We start from the raw sequence: 14,814 nt of genomic DNA, 5'->3' as shown, positions 1-14,814 counted from the left end.
ACGACTCGGTACATTAGCGTGGAAAAAAAACACCGTATAAATACTCCCACGTGCAGAAAATTGAAATTAAACATATTTTATTTACAAAAAAAAGTAAAAACGCTCATACACACTTATAGATTACAATCGTCGACCTGAAAATGGAAAAAAAAAGTTATGAATGAGGAGTTTATAAATATCGTACGATACGATCGCCATATTCTATTAGGGAGGAACGTAATTATAATAAACACGAAAGTCGACTTTCGAACACCGAGAGCTCACCGAAATCAAATCTCACGTGTAAAATTACCATAAAAATACTACTTTACAACATAATGCCGTATAATTGAACATCTATTCAATCTGAACGCGATATTTAGCGAATTTCGTCGGGGAATTACACAATATTCCAGCCGTCATTACGGTTTCGTTCGAACGCTTTATTACGATTCGACATGAATGCGAACGAGACAAAAAAATCATTATTACAGTTATGAATAAAATTCTTCACCTTATCGGGCCGAGGACATATTATTCCCGGTATGGCACTTGCGTCCTTACGACACGCGGCCCTTTGATTTATTGTCGGTGTGTATTTTTTTAATTTTTTTTCTTCGGTACATCGAAGCGCTTAAACGACTCGTAATATATTTCGACGGGAAGGGTAGTAACGAAAATAAAAATAAAAAATACGAAACCCGTGAAAGCAAAACGGGGCATTGCTTAAAAATGGGGAGAGGGGTGGGTGAGGTGGAGTCGTTCCCAAGGGGAAACATTCGGTTGCTTTATTTATACGAGATCCCGAACGGAAAGTATTAAGAGGGACTCTGAATCTGAAACAAAATAGCGCGACTGACAGCGTTAGAGTCTGCGAGGCAATCTCTTTCATATATTTATACAATAAGTAGTGTGTGTATGAATGCTACATTATCGTAAATATTTCAGCGCTTTGATACCTGCTGAAAGCTTCGTCTTTAAAGAAAGTTTTTCAGTGTCGTTAAAAGTTTATCCGTTGCACTTTGTTTCGTACTACGAATGTCGTCTATTCGACACAGATAAAATTTAACGTCGTTTATAACTTTATAATATTTCTATTTTCTTTAAATTTTACTTCAATTCTGAAAAATACGACATTTATACTATTAGGAAATTCTTTACATTGTGTAATTAACATACTTCGAACTTTGAAATGCTAAATAGTTTGATTGAAGTCAAACTTAGGTCAAATTCAATTTAAGCCTGCAATATTATTACACAATTTTTCTATACTGAATTGACTTCGAGTGTTAGTATTTTAGATCGTATTCATACGTCAAATAGAACAAATATTATAGAAAGTGATGTGCATTGGTAACAAAATTCCGTAATGATAATACTAAATGTATGTATCTGATATTTTCATTTTAAATTAAGAAATTGTTTTAATAATATTTTAATTGTATAGAGCCATATTCCTTGGGTTTACAATAAAAGCTTTCTATAAAAATATTTTCACAACATTTATGAGTTTGACATTAGTTTAATGAAAATATTTTTTTGTATATTTGACTAATTAAATGGAATAGTCATCGCGAAAAATATAATTTAATTAGTACTGAAAAAAAAAAATATTACACAAATAAACGGCGAAAATAATTACTGAAATTAAAGTCTGTTTATAATATAATAATAATAGTTTTTATATTGTATGTAAACGTATATATATTTAATATATATATTATCTAACTTTTTATCTTAATTATCTTAGTAATATGTTTTTCTTTATTAATTTATTTAAGAATACTTGTAACAAAAGGAGATTGTTAATACATACATAAAGTAGTACAGAAATACAAATGTCAAATAAGACGATTAAATAAATTTATTCTAAAACAAAGAAAACCGAAAAGAAAATCTTAAAAAACTCAAAACAGTCGGAAACAAATAAACAAGAGAAATTCAAAATATATACTTAAATAAAGGAAGAACTACAAAAAATCATTTAATTTATGGAAATCATCAAGTTTATTTTTAAAAATGTTTAATTTACTAGAAGTTACTAATTCATTGGATAGACTACATACTTCCAATTTTAACCACTCTATTTGAAAAGAAGGATTCTCTAATTATTTTTGAAGTCTCTATTTTTGGAGTATGACCTTTCATATGAGTGCTACTGTTATTTAAATGTAAGGAGGTTTATCATAGAACAATTTTAATGGTTATTTTTAATTATATAATATATAATTCTTCTCGCCTCCGAAGTGGAAAGGTTCATTCTTTTCAATCTCACATCACATGAAAGTTTAGAAGGCATTTTTGTAATTTTTTAACCTTTTCTTTTTGTTTAAAATTGGATCAAACGATATCTAATATACGCATATACATACATATATGTATATATGTACATATATACATACATTTGGAAATATTTCCGAGTTGTTTTTAGAAATAATTCCATATGTAGAGCAATTGAAGTTCAAATGCATAACTAACAAAAGCGATAACAAACGTTTCGATTGCCTCAACGGTTCGGAATTGTTCAAAAGGAAACCTCGAACGGAAAGGTATGCGCCAAAAGTGCAATTGGATAAGATAAGACGAACGCACGGGGCTTTTGCCCCAGGGCGCCTATAAAACGTACCGGATCTCGTGTGCGGTGTGTAGATTTTGGAATTTTCAACGTTATCTAAGACAGGCCGACGACAGATAAACACCAAATTGTTTATGACTTCCACGCTATCCGATGATATACGCCCCCAGCTCACGTGATTTCTTATCCAATGGGAAATGGAGATGGAAATGGAAATGCTAACCGAGCCCCTTCCCCTCTCCTCCCTGCTCCCCGTTTTCCTGTTCCCCAGAAGAATCTTCAGGCTCTACCTCTACCCAAAATGAAAAAGTGAAGGGAAAAAAACCACCGGAAAGGAAAGCACCCGGGACTGGATAAATAGGCGAACGGGAACGAGAAATATTTACTCAGCGAAATGCGAAAGCATGCATGCACACCTTTCAACGGCAAAAATCGAAAGTATTTTCATCGTTATATGTAGTTGGATCAAAAAATGATTTTTTGCGAATTATTTTGCCACTACCTACTGACAAACTTGTACAATTGTGATAAATTAATTGATTATAAATCGATCAACGATAAAAACTATTGATTCATATTAAAATAACCACATTTAATGAAGTCCTATTAGAAAATTAACGATCTTCCCATTATTTCAACAACATTTTTTTCACACATACATATGTAATATATTTATGATATGCGTTCAATTTTATGAAAACAAAACATATCGCTCATCAAAACAAAATAAAAAAAATCATGTTTGTTTAAAATTGATTGATCGATTTGACTAGTATTATATATTCCTCATCGTTACCACTAACTAATATACAAACAATGATTATGATACTAACTATTGTATTAATATTTACCCAAAGCAACTATTTATGTATATTCAATTCATTACATAGAAAACTATATACATACACACATACATAATTAGTTTTGTATTTATAATGTAAAAAAATATTTTAGGATTCAATACAAAACAGTAACCACAAAACGCAAAAGAAAATATTATGCGCATAAAATCTGAAATATCTAATAATAACTCCATTCCATTCGAACGAATCCATCGTGACAAATGAGTTAATACGCATACTTAACTCGTCGTAAAGAGAAAGCTCTCTCATATGTCATCGGAAATTTTGACATTGCAACCGCACAAGACAATATATTATTCGAAATTGGTTAATTTTGTTCAAATACACGTAGGCGAGAAATCAGATAGCCTTGCCCCTCCGAAGAAGATGTTCGACGAAAGGCAATATAATGGCAAACGGCAAACGAACCGGTCTCTTTCAAGTTTCCAGTTAACGAACAGCCTCTCGTCTATTATTGGCTTTCATGCTGCACATCAAATTTGCATACATTATATTTATTTAAAAAAAATCCAGTCGACAAAATCGTTTTGTTTGCACGAAGCTACATACATATGTAGCTAAGCGATCGATTAACTCGTACTTGTTTTTACGTACGTTTGCTCTAGTTTTCATTTTAAACTGTATTGAAATATTTAGTAAATTAGCTTTTAAAAGTAATCTTTGCATATTCAAGCGAATGTAATGGAATAATATAGGTATTTAATAATATATGTACATAATGTAATAATATATGTATTTAATAGGTAAATTTTGATCTGTTTACCTATTCATTTAAAACACAAAACATTAAATTTCGACGAAACACGAGACTTTTCCAAGAAACATACATATGTATTTATAATCAAAATATCTTAAACTGTATCATATTTACATATATAAATCCGTCAAATATATTATATATGTAGTTTTAATTTGTTTTATAAAAAACTCATAAATTTAAAAGTAAATATCTATCAATCAAAGTCTTGAGGTGCTAATTTTTTTATGCAATACTTGAATTATTGATAGTTTTTGTTTCGAAGTGAATATATGCTATGTACATGTTTCTATTAAGTATAAAATATGTAGTGAATTGAAATGCATTCCGGTGAGATTAAATAACCAACTAAACAATGCCCCACATAAAGTTAACATCACGCAATTTTATTATTTTATTTTTACATATGTACATACATACATATTGTACATATGTATATACCAGAAAGACCTAACAGGTCAACCCCAATGCACCTTCCTGGCCAATTGACATATAATTTTTTTTAGAATAATTTTAACAAAGCATCATATACATATGAATAGAGACATCTATGGATAAATTTTTGATAATCCTACATTTTTTTTATATAAATCGTCAAAATTTAATATGTTTAGAAACTTGAAATGTGCGAGACTTTTAAGGACAAATTCGCAGCGTTTTAAACGAGTCAGCGAAACCCGAGATTGTGGAAACTATAAAATGGCGAGAAAAGGGTTGCCAATTTGTTCGAACCATTACAATGAAAATTAGATAAATTGATTAAAGGAAACGATCGACCTGGAGTTACAAACCAAGGTCTGGCCAGCAGCAAGCAGTGAGACTCAAACCCGAGACCACTATATTTGAAAGCATATATGTATGCTTACCACTAGTCTACGCTGCTGGTTATACAAACATAATAACACAGATTAAACATGGATATCTACTAATGTAAATATTTGAGTCTTATAATAGTATTTTTTTTTCAATTTAAAAGTGTAAATACTGCACCGTTCAATTTACTTGGCCGTCTTGTATAAAGTAAATGGCTTATATATGTACTATGTACGTGCAAAGAATAGATTCATTTCTAAAACACGGTTTCGCTTAAAAGTAATATTCATTGTTACTGTCGAACGTATCGTTCGCCGAAACGTTATTCCGCGTCGTACAACTTCATTTCAATTGTTAATTTTTTCTGTTGGAAAACGCAATAAATTCTGAATGGAAAATGGCCATTTTAGGATTTCGATTTCGGCGGCTGAAAACGGCGCACTGTGTCGGTTTTACACTATCGATTAACGATCGATGATAACATCTGAAAATAACTTCACGAACCGGTCGTATTAAATTGGCTGAAATAACGCAAGCGTACCGGGCAAACTTGACAGGTGAATTGCTTCTCGTCCGTTTAAGTTTGTATGGAAAAAAATAGAATTATCTGTTAATTTTTTTTATTGAATATTTGCGATATAGAGGTATTAATAATTTGCGTATTTTTCAAGTAAATGTTTGTTTTTTTTTCAATTTGTTTGTGCGTTACACGCGATACATTAAAGGAAAATTTTACTTTTCGCGTATTTGTATTGTATTATAATGTGTTTTTGAAACAATGGAGTTCTGTTTTGTTGGCTTGATTTTTCTTTCAAAAAAGTACGTAAAAGCGGTGATTTATATTTGACTTAAATTTATTCAATTATTTTTCATTCCATTCTTATTTATTACATTATAAAAAATAAGCGAGTGAAATGGCAATAAATAACAAAAAAAAATCCACAAAATAAAAGCAAAGTTGCTAAGAAAAATAGGCAAATCGCTAAACCAATTAATTACGCCTTATTTGTTCCAAAACAACCTTGTATTATATTATTTCCGTGTAGAAAACTCGTAAATATAATATTTAAAATCATTTGGAGCCTACATATTAAATAATAAACAATTGGAGCAACATCTTGAGTGAATTTCGCCATGTTTTTTTTTATTCATTACATGCTACTTACTACACAAAAAAATGTGTTTTGCATAATAGACCGTAAAAAACAGTCTTTATAATCGAGTGGAAAATTATCTTTCAATTTTAATAATATTATAATTTAAGTAGCAAAAACTATATTATTATAGTAGAATCTACGATGGTCTTTTATACAAAAAAAAATATTAACATGCATTATAAAAGAATGTATCCGTATAAAAAAATAATTACTGCACCAAAATCAACGTAATATATTCAAGAGATGTATCGTTAAAAAAAATGTGCTTAAGAATCTGGAAAATACCTAAACTTCTCTAGCAGAGGAATGCGAATAATGATAATTTATATAATAAATATGCAAAATTGATTGTACGATACGTCCAAGTTGCGATATATTGAATTGAAAAAAAAATCATATAGGCATTCTAAAGGGCATCCGTTTCAAATCAGTAGTCGTATAATAGCCTCGGAGAAGAGGTGGAAAAATATCTAAATTACCTTAAATGTTTACAAATTAATAACGACTTCGTACATTGACAATTTAACCAACCAAAGTTTTTTTAATTGCCAATTTTTAGTAATTAAAATATCACAGATACGATTAGCTAATACAAATGAGCGTTTCAACACTCGATCGAAGCTTCCGTTGCTTACATATATACTTTACATATGTACATATGTATATGATAAATTGAATTTCAAGACGAATATACATACATACGATTCGAATAAAAACCGATTCAACCGGTAGACACCATTCTCATCCGTGATGAAAATCGTGAATTTTTTCCCCCCGGATAATTCGCGAAGGCTCCCGGGGAAATCGCTCGGGGTGGATCCCCGGCGAGTGCAATTGACACGCGAGAATTTATCTCAAAACTTTATCTTTCATATCAAATTCAGCACTTGTCGCTCGCGCCGAGAAGTGAGGGTGGTTTTTGAAAAGTGAGAAAGAGCATGAGGGGGGCGAGGGGTAGGATGAAAATTCAATATATAATATATTTTCCCCGGAAGCGATGACTGGATGAAAGTTTACCCGGAAAATTTACGCGAGTAAATTCTTAAATAAGAAATGTGTGCGAAGTGCGCGTTTGATTGTTGCGAAGATATATAGGTGATACTTTTCATTTCATATGTATATACACTGTATATATTTACATATGTATAGTAATTTCATTAATATCATAAGCACAATACATTTTAAAAACGGGAATTTATAAATAATAAAGACATATAAGAGATATTATATTAATCTATACTTATTCTTAAGACTGCTAATATTTCATAGAAAATAAAACGGTAGCTATGATACTCAATATTTATTTATTTAATTTTTATTGAATGACTTTTGTACATTCATATGCATATGTTAGTGTATTCTACTATATAAGGATTAGTGCTTGTATATGTCGACTTTGAATATCTACAGTTTTTAATTTAGAAACACCAAATAAAGTAGGATAATCATGACTCAAGATTATAACTCCCATAAGCTTAACTCGTGTGAGCAACCGTGTGCAATTTACCAATTCACATATAAAACTTACGTGAAATCGTTTAGTAAAATAGTGGGTCTCTAAAATTAATATACCTACATACATGTATGTATAGGTATTATAATATTAATTCAACTTAAAAAATGTGTTTGAAAAGACACCGTACATACTATATTGTATCAGATTATTGTGATTTGAAGTTTCCAAGCATTTTATTGGTATCGAAATATGTATATAATAATATATGGTTGATTATATTCGTTAAGTAAAGTTAGCCGCTCTGAAGTCATGTCAGTTAAAGCGTTTAAGTACATACATACATACATATGTATATGCTACTCATAACAACTTAAAATGTTTTTCGTAAATGATATTTAGATACCCACATGTGCATATATGTACATATATCTATTATAATAAAACATAAATTGTCTTTACTTTATCATATATGAAGTCTCTGCACGGCTGAAATCCCTAGAGCTTATGTGAATAATTTACTTCAAAATAATCATACTCTCGAAAGTCCTTCGCACAAATAACAGGTCATATTATAATTGAGGCAAAAAAGAAAATTCCGCACTTTCGTACCTGTTCATATGTGCGTGGGCGTTTCGTACTATGTAGTACTCTGTATTTATTAAAGTTAGTTTTATTATTAGATAGTGATTTGTCATGTGTTATTAATGATGTATAATTGCGAGATCGCGTGAAAACACTTTCCAGTAGAGCGTTGCTCTTAATAATAAATTCGCTAGTGATTCGCGCAACATTTGTATTCGTAGAATGTTAGCAAAAAAGTGGACCAATTCGCAAGCGGAGTAGTTAAGTAGCGAAATAATTTACGACAGCTTTGATTGATTGAAGTCTAAATATTTGTATTTATTAGAATGGAGATTGATTTATGACGATACTGCAGGAATAGTGCGATAAATTTAAATTTGAAAAATCTTGAAATATGTATATTCGCGACGATGAGAACGGAAGAGGATTTCCTTTTGCGATTGTAATACGCGTTTTATTAGAGTTTTTATTGGGGAATTCGGAGTGACTTCAGCGCTGAAAAGGCGATGAAAAGTGCCGTCGAAATAATTGAGTTACTCGTTTTGACGAGTAGACATGTCATTACCGGGGAAAATTCGCACATTTTCGCCGCATTCATTTCGCCGAGGCAGATGTCGGAGGAAAATGGGAAGGAAAAGCCAACTCCGACTGCCGTCTTTTTTTTCACATTACTTTTTCTCACTGTCACGTTCGTCTTAGCGCTGATTGACTCGAAAAATTGTCAATGTCGATACCTTATAACGTTTCACACAACTCCATACATACATACATACATACGTGATATTATATCCTCGATATACGGGCGGGTATTATCTACATCATGCGAAAATTTCGGCTTACAAAAGCCGAACACGTAAGACTAATCTTCGATCTGAATTCTCCCTCCCCCGTTTCCCATACCGTAAATGTACGAGAATTAATAACAGCGTGCCACGCGCCGAATTACATACTATCGCACACCACATTTCCATTCTGAATATTTACTCTGCATTTTGCTCGTAGACATTTAGGATATATGAGCTTTTCCGACCGAAAGCGGACCAAGTCGTGTGAAAGTAGTCATATTTTCACATTTTACATGAAAAAAATCGTCAATTGATTATGCAACATACATATGTACACCAAATTGAATATGACACAATCTGTATGAAATATAAATTGAATTTATCAATATTGAAATGTTGGTAATGTGCGCATAAATATGCATAAATAATTATTTCAAATTCCGTTTGCATAAAATTTGTACAGAAATAATTAAAAATTGCACTTACGTACGTTTGAAGCGGCGTATTTTGTGGAATTTTTAATTATAAAAATGAAAATTGAATAATAACATGGTAGTGTCTTGATTAAGTAATTAGAAAAAGTATATATAAATCGTCAAATTATCGTAATGATATTAAAAAATCGTAAATATTTTACGATGTTTTTAATTATTTTTTGCACGGGCATAATAATGCCTATGCGTAATTCGCATTGACTAGATGTGTGTTTTAATTTAATTAATATCCTTTAATAAAAGCCGGTATTAGCTAAATACATCCGTGTAATTTAAACATATTTTTCGATTTAATGATCTAAAGAATAACACTAAACGTCAGCGAAAGCCCAAAAGCTACATAATTTAAATTAGTCACACGAATTCAATTCAATTAAAAGTATACAAAAAAAAATGTACTTACAAAATAAAGATTGTATTCAAAATTTTAAACTAAAAAGGATGATTTCATTTTGTATCATAAATCCACTGAAGTGTTCCACTTCAAACTGAATCAACTGTATGTTCAATATACGTATGACTATGTACGATTAAAACGTGTTTTATCAATCGCATTTTTGAATCTATCTGTCTTCGATTGAATGTTATATTTTAAAATGAACGAAATTGCTTGTTGTAATACACTACCACGATATATCGATATACATATATGTAAATTACCTATTTTTTCACCATAATAAATTAAAAATGCTAATAATTTACGTAAAATAGCAACCTATTGTTGGGGCCGAGTCGTAATTTTTCACATTATTTTTATGCTTTCATCGAATTTTCGCTTAAAAAGTGGTAGCCGTCCCGCAGAATAAAAGCGGCGGAAGGATTATCGTCACATAAGCGAAGGAAAATTTATCGTTTATCCGGAAAAATTTCAGCCTCGTTCAGCACATTTGATTCACAAGAGCGCACGATTTATACACACAAACACACGATTTTTGCCATTCACACACACACATACACACAGCAGAAAACCTTGAATGATAATACACATATATAACAAAAAATGAAATAAAAAAATTACCTTAGATTTATATGGAAATTTGGCGCCAGGCGGCGAAGTAGAGTTTTCCGAATTTTCCAAACGGCGCACGTGAACTTTTCACATGCACACAACAAAACGATACATCGCCGTCATATCAGTATACAAAACACTTGCACAAATTATATATGATTTTGTATATATATATAAGCTTTATACGTCACTTTAACGGAATGGAATCAATGACACTTTATATATTATGTATGTATATATTTTTTTTGTTTAAATTTTGAATTAAATTTTCGCGATTGTTTTGTTTTATTTTTCGGGTCGTTTTGTTATTTTATTTTTTGGTTTGGTTCGCGGTGGTTGGACTCATCGTCCGCGGGTTTACTCGTGTATCACTGAGGCGGTACGTCCGTGTTTTGAGAGTGTTTTCTTATACAGAGTTCGCGGAAGATCGTGTCTGGTTTTCGCGTTTCGTCCGCGTACGTCCTAACGTCGCGACGTCGCAGCGCGAACTGGTCTCGACGAAGAGCAACGAGCCGGTCGTGTCACGGAACGGTGCCGGATCGGCGCGTGGTGCACGTCACTGATGACAGGTCAGTACGTCATGATGACGTTTATCTCATTAAGTCGATCGGGGACTATCGAAATCCAATTCGAATAAAAATCGATTGTTTGATTTTTTATTCAAACTTGAAATTGTTCGGATTCGATTGTTTTTCAAATCTTTTTGCTGTTCATTTTTTTTATTCGAATGAATTTGTAACAATTATTTATGCAATCGACTTTCATACAGAGAAATGTATTTTGTATTTATGACTGTGTATTTTATTATCACCCGTTGAATATTTACACGGTATAAATTAAAGAATAAAGTTGACACAACACAGATTTATCGGACTGTATTTCTTTAGTCATTTCATTATTCAAGTGTAATTAAAATAATGAATTATTTATTTACATAGTTGCCTCGAAAGCTATTCGAGAAATACGATCAGTTTTATAAATAAGCTTTATACAAACACGATTCTCATTAATTAATTAATTTAATTGATTAAAATGAAAGTAATCGAATCTAAATTGCGTTTTATTTACATTTCGATATCATATTTCAAATTAGTTATTTGTAGGTTGCCTGTTTGATTTCAAGCATTTCTTATATTATATTGTATTAACTTTTGTAACTAGTATTGTATTGCCTGGGTACCTGGCTGAATGAAGAGATGGACCCAGATGAAGATCTAAGAATCCGCATCTAGATGGCTAGAACAGCATTTGTAATAATGAAGGCGGCGCTTACAAACAAGCATCTCAATTTTCATACGCGGTTGAGATTCGCGAAGATTTATGTCTGAACAGTATTACTACACGGATGTGAGACGTGGACTCTGAAAACCAAGATGATCAGCCGCATTGAAGCTTTTGAGATGTGGATCTATAGGCGTATGCTGAAGATTCCGTGGACCAAAAAGATATCAAACGAAGCTGTCCTCGGCATGATGGGGAGAGGCAGGGAACTTGTTTCTGTCATCAAGCGGAGAAAGATGGAGTACCTCGGACACATGATACGGGGTCCAAGAAACGAATTTCTCCGTTTGATAACCATGGGGAAAATAGAAGGAAAAAAATGGATTGGAAGGAAAAAGTTATCTTAGCTTCGAAACATGCGCATGTGGACCGATATGAGCGCCGAAGAGCTGTTCCGAGCCGCTGAAGACCGATGCGGATATATTCAAATATCGACGAGGTGGTCGGCAACGTCCGGATGCGGACAAGGCATTAACAAGAAGAAGATGAACTAGTGTTGTGCCCGTTGATTTCAACGAGCGGTTTCGGAATGGAATTGATAAACGAATTAAAATAAATTTATATGTTATATATAAATATAATTTATAGGTACGCGTATTAATAGTAAAATTTTGAGTGCGCGCATTACACGCTCGCTGATCCAACCCGTTAACCCGTTCGAAATGATGAATGAATGTATGTGTGTGTCTTCGTGCATGTGTGTATGTGTGCACACTCCCACACAGCGCATCTGACGCTGACGTCACCCGTTCCAAGTTAGGTGCTCAGTATCAAAAACACAAGTCAAAACCTCAGGTCCCCACTTCCCCACTACCCCGTTCGCCCGCTACCTCGCTTCCCCCCGTCACGCCACATCCCTTTAGCCGCTATAGTATAGTGGATGCTTAAAATGCACCCATTGGTCAGAATGTATCATCGTTGCTCTAATTGATTAAACGTCCACGTGAACCACTTCACGCTGATTGGTTGTGCGCCTCGTACGTATTTATTTATTTTATTGAATATCTCTAGGCACAACATATAATAATACTGTCATTCTAAAATTTGTTTTTTTGAGATCTGCATACTAGTCGACGCGTCCGCCACATAACCACATACCCACATATATATATGTACATCGCGCCCGTTTTATATATATTTTATGTGATACTTTCAGTACTTGAGTGAGATAAGATCACAATCTGGTAGAAAATATTCAATTTGTATAACGAAAACAACTAAACATTATAATCAAATTTCATACATTGCATTGTCTAGATCCAATGACAGATGCTTTCAAACGTTATTGTACTTCCTATCTATATTAAAAGCTTCGTATTTATTTTGTTCAAGGTTCATTTTTTTTATACATATTTGAAACGTTGTGAACAATACTAATGATTTCTAAAATATAAAATTCTAAAACTGATAATTATAATTAAAATAAAATTTAGCTAAATTTTAGATCGCAAGACGCAAATCACACACCGCGAGATTTGTCTCCCTATTAATTGACACACATCACCGCATAATTCGAATCAGTAGGTAAGTCGCGTTCGTCTCCCAATACCGCCCCACCAAAGCAAATTGACTCCTAATGGGCTTACAAAGGTTCGATCCCCCACATTCTCCCCTGCCTTTCAACCCCAAGGTTCAAAAGGATAACTCCATCCCCCTCTCTCCTCACCTGCGGTAAAATATAATTGCGCGGACCCCATCAACTTTGACCTATCGCGAGTAGATATCTACGTACGATAAGTCTATAATATATTACACAATACATATAAATTAATGTGTTATAAGAGAGGATCTTTTTCATTGCGGTATAGCTACATTTTAGATTGCACTCGATACACGGTTTGCATTACTGCTAATGAAAAATGTTGTCATTTATTATATAGTAGAATGATATCATGCTACTTTTGATCGTATCATTCGTATAATGGTTTATCTACTAGGTTTTATAAAGTATATGTAAATATCCTTACACTAATATCAGTAATATATATAATAAGTGTTAATAGTGTGAAACTTAAGCTTCAAATCAAGATGTATGATTTTTTAACAGAATATTTTTCAGCTAATACCCAGATTATGATGACATATAGTGCGTATCACAACATAAGGTCCAATGATATACATAAGATCCAACGACAAAGGTACCACGAAAGAAGATCCACTCTATAGAATGTCATGTGTTTGTTGGTTGTCATGTGTTTGGTGGTTGTCATGTGTTTGTTGGTTGACGATTTTCGGACGCTTTATCATCTGGGTTTCCTATCGTCTGGATAACTTATCAGGTGGACATTCTATCGGGTGGATCTTCTTTTGTGGTACCTTTGTCGTTGGATCTTATATCATTGGACCTTATGTCGTGGAACCCATATAGTGACGTTCACAGGAGATGTACTTTTTATAAGAGACTTGATACTATGGTAAAAATATAAGATGTTCGCAAGACATGATTTCTGTCAAATGTTTAGATGAAAGTATATTATGTTGTTTTTTTTTTGTAAATAAGCGACTCATATGTGTATTTATTCAACATCCGAAATGTCGCTAAGGACCGCACACGTGCGATCTGTCTTTGGGGTAGTTAACTTTCGGTTTTTTTAATATTGTAAACAAAACTGTTAAGAGACGATGGAGACGTTTCCAAGAATTAAGATTGGGATACGTTTGAGTGTTTTGTTTAACGACCGGTATTTTGCACAAACACAGTTTTATACTTGTTATATATTTAGGGATGATGTCTTTGGTGATTGACAATATTGTCTTTATGTATTTTGCTGTTATATTTTATCTTTTTTGATGTTTCATGTAAATTTACATAAATTTTCATATTAAATTTAAAGAAGACAGATCCGTAAATAAAATCGTTTATGGATTGAAAGATGACATGATTGAAAATGAAATGGAAGGATATTAATTGTTTGTTTTTCATCTAAAGAATTGGTAGGTATATTTTTATGTCTTAATGGAAAAAACTTTTACCCAGAGGAGGGTCTGCAACGATAGTTCAATAATTGCATTTGTTTGGTTGAAATGGAACTTTTCAATCACATTTTTAAACGATTTTCTATT

The sequence above is a fragment of the Arctopsyche grandis genome, chromosome 11, assembly GCF_051622035.1.
Source record: "Arctopsyche grandis isolate Sample6627 chromosome 11, ASM5162203v2, whole genome shotgun sequence".
Lineage (NCBI taxonomy): Eukaryota > Metazoa > Arthropoda > Insecta > Trichoptera > Hydropsychidae > Arctopsyche > Arctopsyche grandis.
The sequence above is the reverse complement of the archived record's forward strand: the minus strand, read 5'-3'. Positions refer to the sequence as shown.